Source organism: Zalophus californianus, chromosome 5, assembly GCF_009762305.2.
Source record: "Zalophus californianus isolate mZalCal1 chromosome 5, mZalCal1.pri.v2, whole genome shotgun sequence".
NCBI lineage: Eukaryota > Metazoa > Chordata > Mammalia > Carnivora > Otariidae > Zalophus > Zalophus californianus.
Genome location: NC_045599.1, coordinates 57609432 through 57624038, shown reverse-complemented (window position 1 = coordinate 57624038; position 14607 = coordinate 57609432). Strand labels below are relative to the sequence as shown.

General features: G+C 46.4%; 1 long non-coding RNA gene across 1 annotated transcript in view; it reads left to right on the top strand.

Annotated features, from left to right (window-relative positions):
• Positions 1-559: 559 nt before the first annotated feature.
• Positions 560-14607, top strand: part of LOC113929282 — a 30756-nt gene continuing 16708 nt past the window's right edge. The window contains exon 1 of the long non-coding RNA XR_003522147.2: positions 560-653. This is a non-coding gene — a long non-coding RNA (uncharacterized LOC113929282). The remainder of the gene's footprint in view (positions 654-14607) is intronic.

Genomic DNA, 14607 nt, shown 5'->3' with positions numbered 1-14607 from the left:
GTATCAGAGAGAGGAAAAAAAAAAGACACCTTACTATTTGCCAAACACTAGGACAAATATAAAGGTTCTTGAGATGAAACACATTCATGGAGCTCACCACCCTGAGAGAGGAGGGACACCACCATGTAGAGACCCCAGAATCCTGTGCTGGGCTGGATTTGTGTAAAGGATGCTGTGGGAACCCCCGGGGGGTGGGAGGGCCCAACCGACCCAGGCTCCTGGGGGAGAGAGTCAGGGGAGAGTCCCAAAGGCGGTGCCTGATCTGTTAGCTGTAGCTGAAGGAAACCAGCTAGTTAACACCTACCCAGGTCAGGGAGGGCCGTCACCTTCTGTTTGTGCCAGGCCCCGCTCTCCACTCCTGTTTTCTCCCTCTTCTAGGTACCCGCTTATCACCAAGGTTTTAAGCCTTCTCCATATTTTCTAGGTATAAATAGTTTGGGGCTTCTCAAACCTGTGTAGTATTTCACAGCACGGGCCCCACATTTTACTGTTTCCATAGTGATGGTCACCTTGGTTAATTGTGACCCTCACCACCACCAGTCATGATGCCTAAAGTCTCCCTGTGTCCCTAGGTTCTGTAAGATCAATTCTCTAGGATATATACTCAGAAGTGGGTCTCCAGGTGATGGGGCATGCATATATACCTACTAATAGTAAGTACCGTCAAAATGCTGTGCTGGTTTATACTCCAGGATAGGGGATCCAGTCTGCAGAGGGGAAAAGAATGTGTTGAGGGTACATAAGCTTTTCTGGTTTTTAAAATTTTTAATTATTTGATTATTAATTTATTTTTAAAGATTTATTTATTTGAGAGAGAGAGCACAAGCAGGGGGCTTGGGAGAGGGAGAAGCAGGCTCCCCGCCGAGCAGGAACCCCGAGATCATGACCCGAGCTGAAGGTAGACGCTTAATCCACTGAGCCACCCAGGCACCCCTGTTTTTGTTTTTGTTTTTAAAGTAAGCTCTACACCCAACATGGGGCTTGAACTGACGATGGACCGCAAGATCAAAAGTTGCATGCTCTACGGACTGAGCCAGCCAGGCATCCTGAGGGTTTACCAGTTTCTTAAAGGCCTTGTCATAGACGTGGCACATACAGTTCATTGGCAAGAAGAAGTCACTGTGTGCCATTTAGCTGCAAAGAATCTGGGACATGTGGTCCTGGGTTTGGCAGCTGCTTCCCAATGACAAATCAATTATGCAAGATGAGAATGGACTTCCATGGGAAAAAGACCTCATACAGCTTTGGTTTCAAATCTGAGTGAGAAGGGAAACCATCTGAGAGTCGGCTGTAGATGTTATATTCCACCCCTAAATACTTCAGCATGAATCTCCTAAAATAAGGACACTCTACACAACCACAGTATCATTATTAGAACATTAACAATAATACCCTAATATCATTTAATATGCAATCCACGTTCAAATTGTTATGTAAGTAGTTTTGGAAATCATATTTATTAAATCATGTAAATAAATGCAGGTGGAGTCCCAGTTCCCCCACGACTACCTTCATATTGTCTCCTCTTAGGCTCAGAGGATTATTATTACTATTTTTATTTATTTAAAGATTTTATTTATTTATTTATTTCAGAGAGAGAGAGAGAGACAGTGAGCGCGAGGGAGAGGGAGAGAATCTGAAGCGGACTCTGCACTCAGTGCAGAGCCCCACTCGGGGCTTGATTCTACGAGTGGCAGATCATGACCCCAGCCACAACCAAGAGTCGGTCACTCAATCACCTGAGCCACAGACGCTCCTTATTTATTTATTTATTTTTAAGTAGGTGCCACAACCGGCGTGGAGCCCAATGTGAGCCTGAACCCCTGACCCGGAGACCAAGAGTCGGCTGCCTAACCAACTGAGCCACTCAGCCACCTCATATTATTGCTATTTTATTTCATATTTGTATTTTTTAAAGATTTTATTTATTTATTTGAGAGAGATAGCAAGAGAGAGCAGAAGCGGGGAGGAGAGGGAGAAGCCTACTCCCTGCTAAGGGGAGAGCCGGATGTGGGATTTGATCTCAGGACACTGGGATCATGATCTGAGCTGCAGGCAGACGTTTTAACCCCCTGAGCCACCCAGGCACTCCTATTATTGATTAAAAAAAAAAAAAAAAAAAATTCACCCTGAAGTGCTGCCCAGGAAGATGCAGTTTGCTGGCATGACAGTAGGGGGCCCCACAAGCCCATTCTGCTATTTGCCCGCTCTAGTGATTTTTTTTTTCCCTAGCCAAAAATGGGTGCCCAGGTGTCTGGGTAATTCCCACTGTGTCACATGTACACCTGTGATTTCAGGGTACACTCAAGAAACCATAATGCCACCAGTTTCCTTCTGGGAAGTTATAGGACTTCAAATTTTAATTTTATTCCATTAAAAAGTCAATTTGAGCCACACATCACTTTTTCCGGGTGATTTTCAAAACTCTGCTGTGAAACCAAATAAGCAAAAGCCTATAATTCACTGAGCTAACTACTTAAAGGCAATGATGACAGTAATTTAAAAGATAGATACGCAAGTTAAATTTCCGGTAGTTTCCATAATTCAACCATTACATACCATCACATCAAAGTATACATGGACATGGTTAAAAGAAAAAAAAAAACCCAATAGTTAAAAGGTTCTTTTAAAAAAATAAATTATTTTCTCTCTTCTCTTTCCTCCTACTTTTCAGAAACAATCACTTTTTTTAAAAGATTTTTTTTAAACGATTTTATTTATTTATTTGACAGGGAAAGAGGGGACAAGTAGGCAGGCAGAGGGAGAGGGAGAAGCAGGCTTCCCGCTGAGCAGGGAGCCCCACGTGGGGCTTGATCCCAGGACCCTGAGATCATGACCTGAGCTGAGCTGAAGGCAGATGCTTAACTGACTGAGCCACCCAGGCACACCAGAAACAATTACTTTTTTAACAATATCTGGTCTTAATTCTTCTGGATATTACCACCATAAGCTGTTTTTTTTTTTTTTTTTTTTAAGCAGGCTCCGCACCCAGCGTGGAGCCCAACATGGGAATTGAGCTCATGACCTTGAGATCAAAACCTGAACTGAGCTCAAGAGTCAGACGCTTAAGCGACTGAACCACCCAGGCATCCCATCTCTATTTTTTGATTCTTAACTTAAAAAAGTATCTATTAACTTCTAACAATGAGAGATTAGAATTTTGTTCACTTACACTAAATCTTGCCTTTCGTCTCCCTCTGCTCCCAATTCTGTCCATAGACAAATTATTGCTTCAAATTATTTTAATCGGTTATATTCATAACTCTAAATAATATACTTTAAAAAAAGGTTTTATTTATTTATTTGAGACAGAGAAGGAGAGAGAGAGCGAGCATGACTGGTGGGGAGGGGCAGAAGTAGACTCCCCGCTGAGCAGGGAGCCCGATGAGGGGCTCCATCCCACGACCCTGAGATCATGACCTGAGCTGAAGGCAGATGCTTAACTGGCTGAGCCACCCAGGCGCCCCTAAATAATATACATTAACTACTATTTCTTATTCCACCCATTTGACAAACACCTGTCAACAAACAGAATGAGAATATTAACATCCACACTCCTCCCCCTCCTTCCTCCTTCCTCCTTCCACCCTCTGCCATGCGTGCATGCCTTCACTTTCACATGTTCAAAGCTGATAACATTTTCATTTTGTTCTATAATCATCAAGCTGTCCTTGTTGGGTAGGGTTGAAAAGTTGAGAAACAGCAAACTGTGGTTATATTATTACGTCTATGTGTAAATATTATTCACATAAAAGCCAAGTTCCTTTCCTTTGAGCAATGATTATGTTTCCCTCTTCGTAGAGGGAAACAAGATGTAATGTCGCATTCCCTTATGCTGCTATGAGTATGTCTAGCATTCAGGTATCAAGATTCTTCTCATATTCTATCAACTGCTCAAAACTATGCTATAATTTAGTTTGCTTCATATTAGGATTATCAATTTCTTGCATAGATTTTTTCCTTGGACTTCTAACTTCCTTTCTTAAAGAACAAGAAACATACCTTTGCCACCAGTTTCCTCCCCATCTCCCTGCCCCCCAGTTTCTTACTTATTTTTTATATTGCCTGGAATCCAGGCTATACTTTTTTTTAAGATTGATTTATTTATTAGAGAGAGAGTGAGCAGAAGGGCAGAGGGAGAGGGAGAGAGAATCTGAAGCTGATTCTACGCCAATCTTGGAGCCTGATGTGGGGCTCGATCCCCCGACTCTGAGATCGCATGACCCCGAGATCCCGAACGCAGCGGAAACCAAGAGCTGGCCACTGAACCGACTGTGCCGCCCTGGTGGCCCAAGTCTGTTGTTCTTAGTGGGGTTCTTCCCGAGGTCCAAACACTAATCGTTTGCAGCCTGGCTTGTTTCCTCCATTGCTTGTATTTCATATATTTTTTTTCTCTTCCTTGGGTCTCTCCATTTTTTACTGGAGCACATCCTCAAGCAAGCTCGTTTGAAATGGTATGTAGCAAGTGAACTTTATCTGCTTTAATTTTTTTTTAAGATTTTTTTTTTTAAGTCATCTCTACACCTAACGTGGGGCTTGAACTCACAACCCAGAGATCGAGAGTCTCATGCTCCACTGACTGAGTCAGCCAGATGCCCTGCAAATCTTGCCTTTCAGCATTCTGTCTTCAGGCTCTTTCCCAGTTTTCCCCTTCTTCCGTGCAGACGTCAGCTCAAACCCACTCTGGGCATCTGTCAGGCAGAGAAGACCCACTGCCCTGAGGACCCTCCTGCACACACCCTGTACTTTGCTCCTTCTGTCTATACACTCACGTCCTCTTTCCATGTCCCAGAAATTAGTTGCAATCTCTTAACTGCTGATGCCCAACCCATCCCTCACTGTCTTTGTTGACTATGGATTTAGACTCCTTTATACATTCTTTATCACTTCAGTAGGATCTTGGGAAAGAAGGATGACAAATCTAAATGCTCAGATCACTTCTTGAGTCAGAACCTGTTTCATACACATTTGTTTTCCCTTGCCTTTTTGTTTGTTTTTATAAATACCAGAGCTGCATTTAACTCTATTTTGCTAAAAACAAAACGAAACACAACAAAACAAGAAAACTTGGAAACTATTGCCACATGTTTGTAGAACAGTTTTGCAAATTGCACTAGGTCCTTTGGCTCTTTGGGAATTACTGATTTCTTAACTGATGGTTAAGGCTAAAAAGAAAGATACAAGGCAACATATGACTCCTACAAGCTAGAAGATACAGCCCTGATGATTTCTCAGAACAAGCCATTAGGAATCCAAAGCTTCCGGAAAGTGCACTCTATGTAGAAAAATCTTGGCTCCTATCCTGATAAGTTTATAATTTCCAAAAGCAGAACAGATACTTGTGTTTACACCCTCAGCTAAAGAGCAAAGCCAGTGAGGAATAAATAATGCCAATTAGCAAAGTCATGATTCACAGGACCCTTTCACTGTCCATTCTAATAATTTGTCTCTTTGAACAAAAGTCTGTCTTAGCAAGGTAATTGTGACTGTAGAAAAATGGCAATGTCTAGTCTCCCACAGAGTATGTATAAATTTTATGGATCTTACCTTTCTTGGAAGGACTGAGGATCAGTTGGAATTTTCATATTTAGGTAAGGAATCTTATTTGAGATCATTTATAGTTAGCCTTCTAATAAAAGCTACAAATAATATTATAAGAACAACAAATGTGGGGCACCTGGGTGGCTCAGTCATTAAGCATCTATCTTCGGCTCAGGTCATGATGCCAGGTCCTGGGATCGAGCCCCGCATCAGGCTCCCCGCTCAGCGGGAGGCCTGCTTCTCCCTCTCCCACTCCCCCTGCTTGTGTTCCCTCTCTCGCTATGTCTCTTTCTGTCAAATAAATAAATAAAATTTAAAAAAAAGAACGAATGTAAGCAATACAGAATAATCACTTGATCTTTTTAATTACACCAGTGGTCTACAGATAAATTAGCAGAGGTTTGTTGGTTTTCTGTAAGAATATCTGAATATGTTTGTTTGTTTGTTTTTAAAGATTTTATTTATTTATTTATTTGACAGAGAGAGTGAGCAAGCTCGCACAAGCCAGGGGGGAGCAGGAGAGGGAGAAGCGGGCTCAGCAAGGAGCCCGACATGGGGCGGGATCCCAGGACCCTGGGATCATGACCTGAGCTGAAGGCAGATGCTTAACGGACTGAGCCACCCAGGTGCCCCTGAATATCATGTTTTTATATTGATAATAATCTTCTTAATATAATGTACATCTATTGTAAATTGTTGGAATGACCACATTTTAATTGAATTCTACCCAGAACCTGCTGTTCCCACCTTTCCCTCTGTGTTTTGATTCCTTGGGCTCCCAACTGTACTTTGAGTGGATTAGAGAGGAGCCAGAGGGATTTCATAGGTAAATGATGGGATTCTGCCACGTGATGCCGGGGCAAGCTGCCCGAGTGTGGGCTTGGACAGGGTTCAGGTAGAGGAAAAAGGGTAGGAAAACAGAGTCATGACATGGCCTGTGGTGGGACAGACGTGCTGAACTCGAACCAGAACCTGCCTTATGGCAGTCAGTGCCCAGAATACTCCAGTTTGTCCAGAAGAGAAGCCCTGGGTTAGGCTTCCTGGTGTCAAAGCCGGTCCCCCGCCCCCTTGAAACCTGTCTCCTTAGCAAGTGTATTAACTTCCCTGGGCGCGCTGTCCTCCTCGGCGCCATGGGGACAGTAGCAGTACTTATCCTCTGGGCTGCTGCGGGGTTGAACAAAGTCATGTGAAGCCCTTGAGCCAGTACTCCGTTATTCTTTTAGCCATATCCTTCTCACCTTAGCAATCTCACCCATAAATTAATTGGGATTGGCACCCTTAGAGGGTATGAGTGGGGTAGAAACGCGTGTCACTTTTTGAGGAATGTGGACCTTGCATTGCCCGGAAAGGAAGGAAAAATTGGGCCGAGTGATGCAGACAATTTTTGAACTGCCTTTATCAGTGGAAGGTACAAGCCCTGTCAGAGGCTGGTTAAGGAAGACCAAGGATATCAGCTTCACTAAACCCTTCTAGGCTCCATCTTGGACTGAAGACTGAAAATCTGAAAATGCCTTGCTGGTTCCTAGGTTATAATACCTCTGAGGCACTCGTGTCTCTCTCCTTTTAGAGAGTTCTGTTCTGCTCTGTGGAAGGGGAAACTGATCCTTCCACAGTCAGTCACTCTTCTATTTTGGTCATTTGTGAGGTATCTTAGGTACTGCTCAGGTATTAATCCTGGAACAAGGGGCCATTTTTAAAGGCTGTGCTCACGACAGCGGTCTCCTCAGACAAGAATCATCCCTCCGCACACGCAGTGTGGCTCCGGGCCAACTCTAGGAAGGTACTGTGTATGAGGAAAGAAAACCAAGCAAATGAACATAAATCACCCCCCGTCCCCAGACCCACGCAATGAACAAACCCAGGTTCTGGCTAGTTGCCAACACTTGCAAATTCTACAGTCTGGCACTCTTTGGCCAATAATTTTGCCTTCTGTCATTTCACCTGGGTTGGGGGGGGGTGGCGGTTGGGGCACAATGTGTGCTTGCACACTCGCAGTTTTCAGCAGCCAGAGTGTGCAGGGAGGCAGAGAGCCCCAGGATTCGGCACCCATCCTGAGAACCTAACAGAGGGCCTCCAAGGTCAGACGAACACCCCAAACAACCCACAGTCCACAACAGACCAGAGGCCAAGGTTAAACCACTGCCCGTCCTGGGAAGCCAGCTCATTCAAATGCTAAGTAAATGTTCCCTGAAAGAAACTGACCCCAGGCATGAGATTTTTTCCTAAGTTAGGTCATCAGCAAAGTGGTTTAGAGAAAGCCAAGTGGCCTCTGGACATGAATGGATGACCTTTTGAATAATATGCACTTTGTGGGACAGAAACCCATTGCTTTAAAAACGAATCTTGGCAGAGCTTTCCCCCTTAGCGCTGTCTCACCTCGGCCTGAGTCGTCAGAAGCGCAACCAGAAACCCCATCCGTATCCTACCACAGAGCAGGTGGACTTCTCCGGAGAACTCAAGAGATCACTTTCAACAACAGCTAAGCCGCAGCTGGATGTCGAGCTCTTTGTGGATGTCAAAAAGTAAATCGGATTTTAGGTGCTTCTGATGCTTGGTCCTTTGTTTTACTTTACAGTTTACCAAGTGCAAAGTGTGTGAAGTGTTATGTGACACTAAACCTACATACCAGGTCCTATCTGTCAGGAGTTTACAGTCTCACTAACAAAAGTTGCTATCTTCCCTCTCTTGCTTCCTCCCAGGCGGTTTTACTAAGTCTTAGTGGAAGCCGGAAGGAGGATGAAATAAATCACATTCTTTAATGTGATTTTTTTGTTCTTTAATGTTCTTTTCTTTGTTCTTTAATGTTCTTTTTTTAAAAAATTTAATTTATTTATTTGAGAGAGAGAAAAGAGAGCATGAGTGGGGGGAGGGGAGAAGGGAGAAGGAGAAGCAGACACCCCGATGAGCAGGGAACCGGATATGGGACTTGATCCCAGGACCCTGAAATCAGGACCTGAGCCAAAGGCAGATGCCTAGCCAACCGAGCCACCCAGGTGCCCCTGGATTCAGTCTTTAAAAAGAAGAAACCGAGGGTCCGGGGTGCCGGGGTGGCTCAGTCGTTAAGCATCTACTTTCGGCTCAGGTCATGGTCCCAGGGTCCTGGGATCGAGCCCCGCATCGGGCTCCCTGCTCATCGGGGAGCCTGCTTCTCCCTCTCCCACTCCCCCTGCTCGTGGGTGCTCTCTCTGTCAAATCAATAAATAAAATCTTAAAAAAAAAATGAAGAAACTGAAAGCAGTTTATGAAAGTACAGCCTTTACGTCCACATAATCTGGAGGAAGAGAAAATATCTCTTCCTTTTAAAATCCAGGAAACTTCTCTCCCAGAAACTTCTAGGACACCTCCCTTGTGCGTCACGGGCCTGAATCAGGGCACACACCTATTCCTGAATAGCTCCTGGGTCCAGGGGACTGGATTACTTTCAGGTTTACCAGGCCCACTTCTGGGTCTAGGGGTGGAGGGAGTCAGTCTTCCTTGAAACACACAGGCTGTGTGGGGCGGGGAGAGCTTTGTGAAACCTGGTAAGAATCAGACAACTATTAGGAAGGAAAAGAAGATGAACACATGTGGGGCTGGTGACCAAAACTAGCCACCACAATTTTCTTAGATAACCTTTCCGAACATTTTATCTGGTGTTTCTTAGGCGATGGGGCGGGGAAAGGGAGCCCACACTACCAGCAGTACTTATCACATCCGACTATTGGCTAAGTGCTGTGTATTAGGGATACCCTCTCATTTTACCTCTCAAAGCAGTGGGCAGGAAATACCTACTGTGCTCCCATTTTACAGATGAGGAAGCGAAGGCCCAATGAACTTCAGCGCCTTGCCTGAAGACTCAGGACTAGTGAAAACGGAGATGAAATTCACAGTGTGGGCCCTGTGGGTGTGAAGAACGCTTAGCTACCACCCGCACTGCTTCCCTGTGCACCCACTGCTGACCCAACCGCACAGCCTCCCGGTCCATCCCCGCTTATGGCCTTTCACCGCAGCTCCCCTCAACAACCCACTCCCGGGTCCCCGGCAGCCCCACCTCCGGAACGTGGGACTCCTTTTGCCTTTGTTGTTCACCTCTGTCCTTCTTCCCCATCAAATCCCCTCTTTGACCCTGCAGTTACCACGGGTCCCTTGTCTCCGGCCCATCCTCCTAGCCTGTCAGCGCTCCTGCTTCGTTCCCTTGTCTAACTGGTTCAGACAACCATTTCACTGACCCCTCTCACGCACCCCTCCATTTCCTCACACCCTGTCGGCCCAGGGCCCTGGCCTTGCTAATCCCCGCCCATGATGGCCTCCCACCTGAAATTCCTGCCCTGGAGTGTCTTTCTTCATGCCGTGGGAGAAGAGTCAAAATTCCTGCTTCCAGGTCCTGCTGGATGCTAGGGGCACTGGATGGAGGATCCCTGGTCCGGAGGCTCTCCATAAGCCCCTCCCCTGCCGCTGTCCCTCCCAGCACAGAGGTGAACACTGGCCCTTCTGCTTTAGTGAGAAGTGGGGCCCTCGGGGGTGAAGACACCCGGAGCAAATGTGCCCCCGCCCCCCCGGCCCCGGAAACACACACATTCGCTTCAGGCAGGGGCTGGATGCCCACAGGCTTGACTGAGAAAAGGCCTGGGGCTGTGATGTTGGGGTGCTGCCCACTTAGGAACCAGGCAAGCAGATTCTAAGGTGTACAGTTCCCAAGAGAAACAATAAAAATAAAAGCCCAAAGAGCAACTCCTCCACTAGGTCACTAATCCTTGCTGCTGGGCAGGTGGTGAGAGTTAGGCCTGGAGCCAAAACGGGGCCAGGGCGCGGGTGGGGTGGGAGTGGGGCTGGGGCGGCACAGCTCCCGAGCAGCCGAGCAGGGCGAGTATTAGAAGCGGGGAGGGCTGGTGGAGCAGAGTGGGGACGCCTGTGGTATTTTCCAGGGCCCGGGCTTGTGCTGCAGGTTGGTTTAAGGGCAGCGCAGACCGTCTTCCTCAGGTCCCTTCTGTGTTCTCCTCAGGGCGTGTCCTCCCTCCTCGGAGGAAGCCACGGTCTTCCACCCAATTTCCTCACTCCTTCAAAGCTTCCTCCTTCCCTTGGTCTGTGTTCTTTTTCTTTTCACAGACCTGTTCAGAGCTTTTTCACGCTGAAATATAGTATCAATTCAACTCTGTCTCCTTTCCAGCACCTTCTTTCCTTCCCGTGAGAGTGGTCACCAGGAGCTGCTGACCTTCTCTTCCGCAGGGCCTCCCCATGCCGACCTCCCTTTCACTGCTCTCCCAGGGCCAGGAGACGGCACACCCCGAGTCCCCTGGCCCAACCCAGTGCCTTTTCCTGGATGGCATCCTACCTGAATGTTCTAGAGTGTCTGACAGCCTCTCTTGGCAACTTGTCTGTCTTGGCTTTATCACTGCCCTGCCTTCTAGAAGTTTTCCTCCTTTCTCGCTGACTACAGGTCTCCCTTAGGGATTTTCTTTCTCCTTCTACTCTTCTACTGACTCTTAAATGCACATGTCCCCCGCCAAATTCTGGCCTGATACTCTCTCTCTTCTGCTCTACATCCCCTCCCCCTGCAATCTCATTCACATCTATGATTTCAACTCACCCGTAAGCTGAGGACTCCCTACATCTATTTCCTTCAGGTCCAGGGTTGGGATCAGCATGCAAAATTTAAGGGAATGGTAAAAAACTCAGTAATCACACTAAATAATATGTCAATAGAACGTTGTAAAAAATCCAAAAAAATTCACAGCGGGCAAAATAACAGCATTTAAATAATGACAGGATCACTTAGTATGGAGCCACATCAGAGCCCGAGGCAGAAAGAAAAATCAGTATACTGATCCCTAGTCACCCTAGTAATCCTCCAGATTAGTGGGTCTCAACCACAGTGGTGCATTAGGATCTCTTGGAGAGCTTTTTCTGGGGAAGATAAAATTCACACAACATAAAGTTCACCATTTAAAAGTATATAGTTCAGTGGTTTTTCGTATAGTCATAACATTGTGCGATCATCAGCACTAGTTTCAGAATGTGTGTGGTAGTCTTTTTTTGTGCTTTTCCTAGCTTTCATTTTATTTTTTTAAGATTTATTTATTTATTTTGAGAGAGTGAGAATGAGAGAGAGGGTACATGAGAGGGGGGAGGGTGAGAGGGAGAGGCAGGCTCCTCGCTGAGCAAGGAGCCCGATGTGGGACTTGATCCCGGGACTCCAGGATCATGACCTGAGCCGAAGGCAGTCGCTTAACCGACTGAGCCACCCAGGCGCCCCCTAGCTTTCATTTTAGAACTCTGACTAGAAACTAAACTAACACCCTGACCACCTACTTACTGATCTTGTTTGTCACCACCACTGTCTTTCTTGTTGAAAGAGGTTGCTGCTGATGGCAAGCTGTGGTGTGGGAGACCATGGCTGACAAGACTCACACTAGCCCATGACTCGCTCTGTCTCCTGAGCAGTGTAACACTGTGTCCAAGCTGCAGTTTGAAGCTTTGACTCTTAACCTTCAATATGACTCATGACTTTGTTCCAAAACAAAATAACCATGTCAATTCTGCATTAGAACATGGCCAACCCTTATTCTATTTTTATGAGTAAAATCCTATCTGTTTTCTTAATTACTTCCTTCCTTTAAAAAAAAAGATTTTATTTATTTATTTGAGAGTGAGAGATCACGAGCAGAGGGGAGGGGTAGAGAGGGAAGCAGGCTCCTTGCTGAGCTGGGAGCCTGTTGTGGGACTCGATCCCAGGACCCTGGGATCATGACCTGAGCAGAAGGCAGATGCTCAACCAACTGAGCCACCCAGGCGCCCCCGTTTTTTGTTGTTTTAAAGATTTTATTTATTTATTTGAGAGCGAGCAAGAGAGAGCACAAACGGGGAGGGGCAGAGGGAGAGGGAGAAGCAGACTCCCCACTAAGTGGGGAGCCTGACGTGGGGCTCGATCCCAGGACCCTGAGATCATGACCCGAGTCAAAGGCATACACTTAATCGACTGAGCCCCCTCCAGCCCAGGCACCCCTTTCTTGATTACTTCTAACAAAGCTTGAGTTCCTCAGATTTGCTCTTCCTTATAATCTAATGATATTCTGCAGTCTAAACTTTAAAATTTCAAGTCTTCTTAACTACTAAACCAAAAAAAAAAGTCTCAGAAAGAGAATGAGATGATATTGCCGATTCTCTATAGTTGTAGAGAGATACCAATTCTGTATCTTCAAACTAATTCCAAGAATATTCTCCAATAAATCATCCACTTGACAGCATTTACAGAAAATCCATCTTGTTCTCCTGTTCAGCGTAGACATGTGGTGATTGTTTATAATTATTACCAAGCTGTGTTTGGATATATTATTTGAACAGTGGGGTCTTATGCGATACTGTGACTTCAGAAATTTCTGTCATGGCCTTTCACCTCTAAATTGACGCTTGCAATAAGTTGTCTTACTTGATAATTTGCTGCCCTGGTAATGAGGTTGTAATTGATGTGTGTTTTCCTAAAGGGTCTGAAGATACTTGTAAGATTTATTTGCCACATTTGAGCAGTATGAGGGCATATCCTTCTTCTTCAGCATGAGTGGGGGTAGTGGAAACCTACGATTCTAACATTCTTATGTAAATAAAGAGTTTGAGAGCCTGGGTCTCATTTAAATGTTTTCTTCCTGTGGCTCCCTGTGGAGTGGGCTCCAGGATTTCCCAGGAGTCTACATTACACCAGGTGCTTTGAGAGCCAACTCCAGGGATTCTCCAAGATGTGACTTCATAACTTGGGAGTCACCGTCCCACTTTGCCTATAATAAAGCCAGCCGCTCTTTATGTGGCCCTCTTTGGCTCTGTCACCCGTCTCTACAGTGATCCCTTGTGGTAGCTGCTCTGGTCTGGGCCTCAGTCAAGAAGGCAAATGCATTTTTGTACAAGGAATGTCTCTGGTCACTTCAGAAGTGAGACCCTCTGCTTGTCCCAGATCCTTTCTTCAATAAAGTCACAACTTGAAGCCAAATTTAAGCAAGAGGCAGAAATGGCTTCTGATGAGCCTGAGTACATGAAACTTTTCGGAACACTCACAGATCGCCTGGCCCTGTTGCCGTCTTTCCCCCTTTTTTTCCCAACATACTTGCGACGAGGTGGATTATGCCTCTGCTCTCCAGCTCCCCGCAGGCCAGTCAGGGGCTGAGAAGGAGCAGCGCGGCTGCAGGCAGGCTCTCGACCTCACCGGCAGGTGAAGCGGGAGGAGACAGGAGAACTAGGAAAAGTAGAAGCAGGAGCTCCCCAGTGTCAAGAGGCCGGAGACCGCGCTGCTGAAGCAGATCATTCTACCGCCTCAACGGCGGCCAGGCCGGAGGAGGCCACGATAGCTGAGCTCTTTAACCGCGAAGAAAGGGTTAAACTGTGTTCCACGTACCGTACCGGTGAAAACACTTCAGGAGGGCTCCGGTGAGTTTGGGGATTAACAGACACAGTCGATGCTCTCAGTGCCCTGCCTTCCCCCGACCTTGCCGATTCATTCTCCTCTGGCTGCCTGCCAACCGTCCATCTCCGCTCTGAGGCCTTTTTCTGAAACCAGAACATCGTTTTCCTAAATGTGGTTCTGCGCAGAGATCCAGCAGTGCCAGGGAATGAATACCCTTGACCCAAGGAGCAGCACTCAGCCCATACCCAGCAGATGTTGTTGTATAAATGCATCTGCTCCCTTACCCAAGAAGGATCATTGTAAGATTTTATTTTTAAGTAACCTCTGCACCCAACGTGGGGCTTGAACTCACAGCCCCAAGATCAAGAGTCACGTGCTCTACCGAATGATCCAGGCAGGTGCCCCCACAAGCGGATCATTTAACAGGCTCCCAGATTTGGCCCGCTAGGTTAGGCTCCAGTCACCACCCCCCGGGGCTAACTAGGTGAATAGGGTACCTTCTGGCAGCTGCTGTACCATCCCGTAGCGTTCCCCCCACTTCCCTAGAGGTGTTTCCTGTACTTCCAAGATAAACTCTTTGTACCCACATCCTGTCTCGGGATCTGCCTCTGGAAAACTTTACACTAATGTGGGAAGGCAAGCTTCAACTACGTAAACACTTACATATTTGAAACAAGACTTTTTCTCCAGGGTTGCTC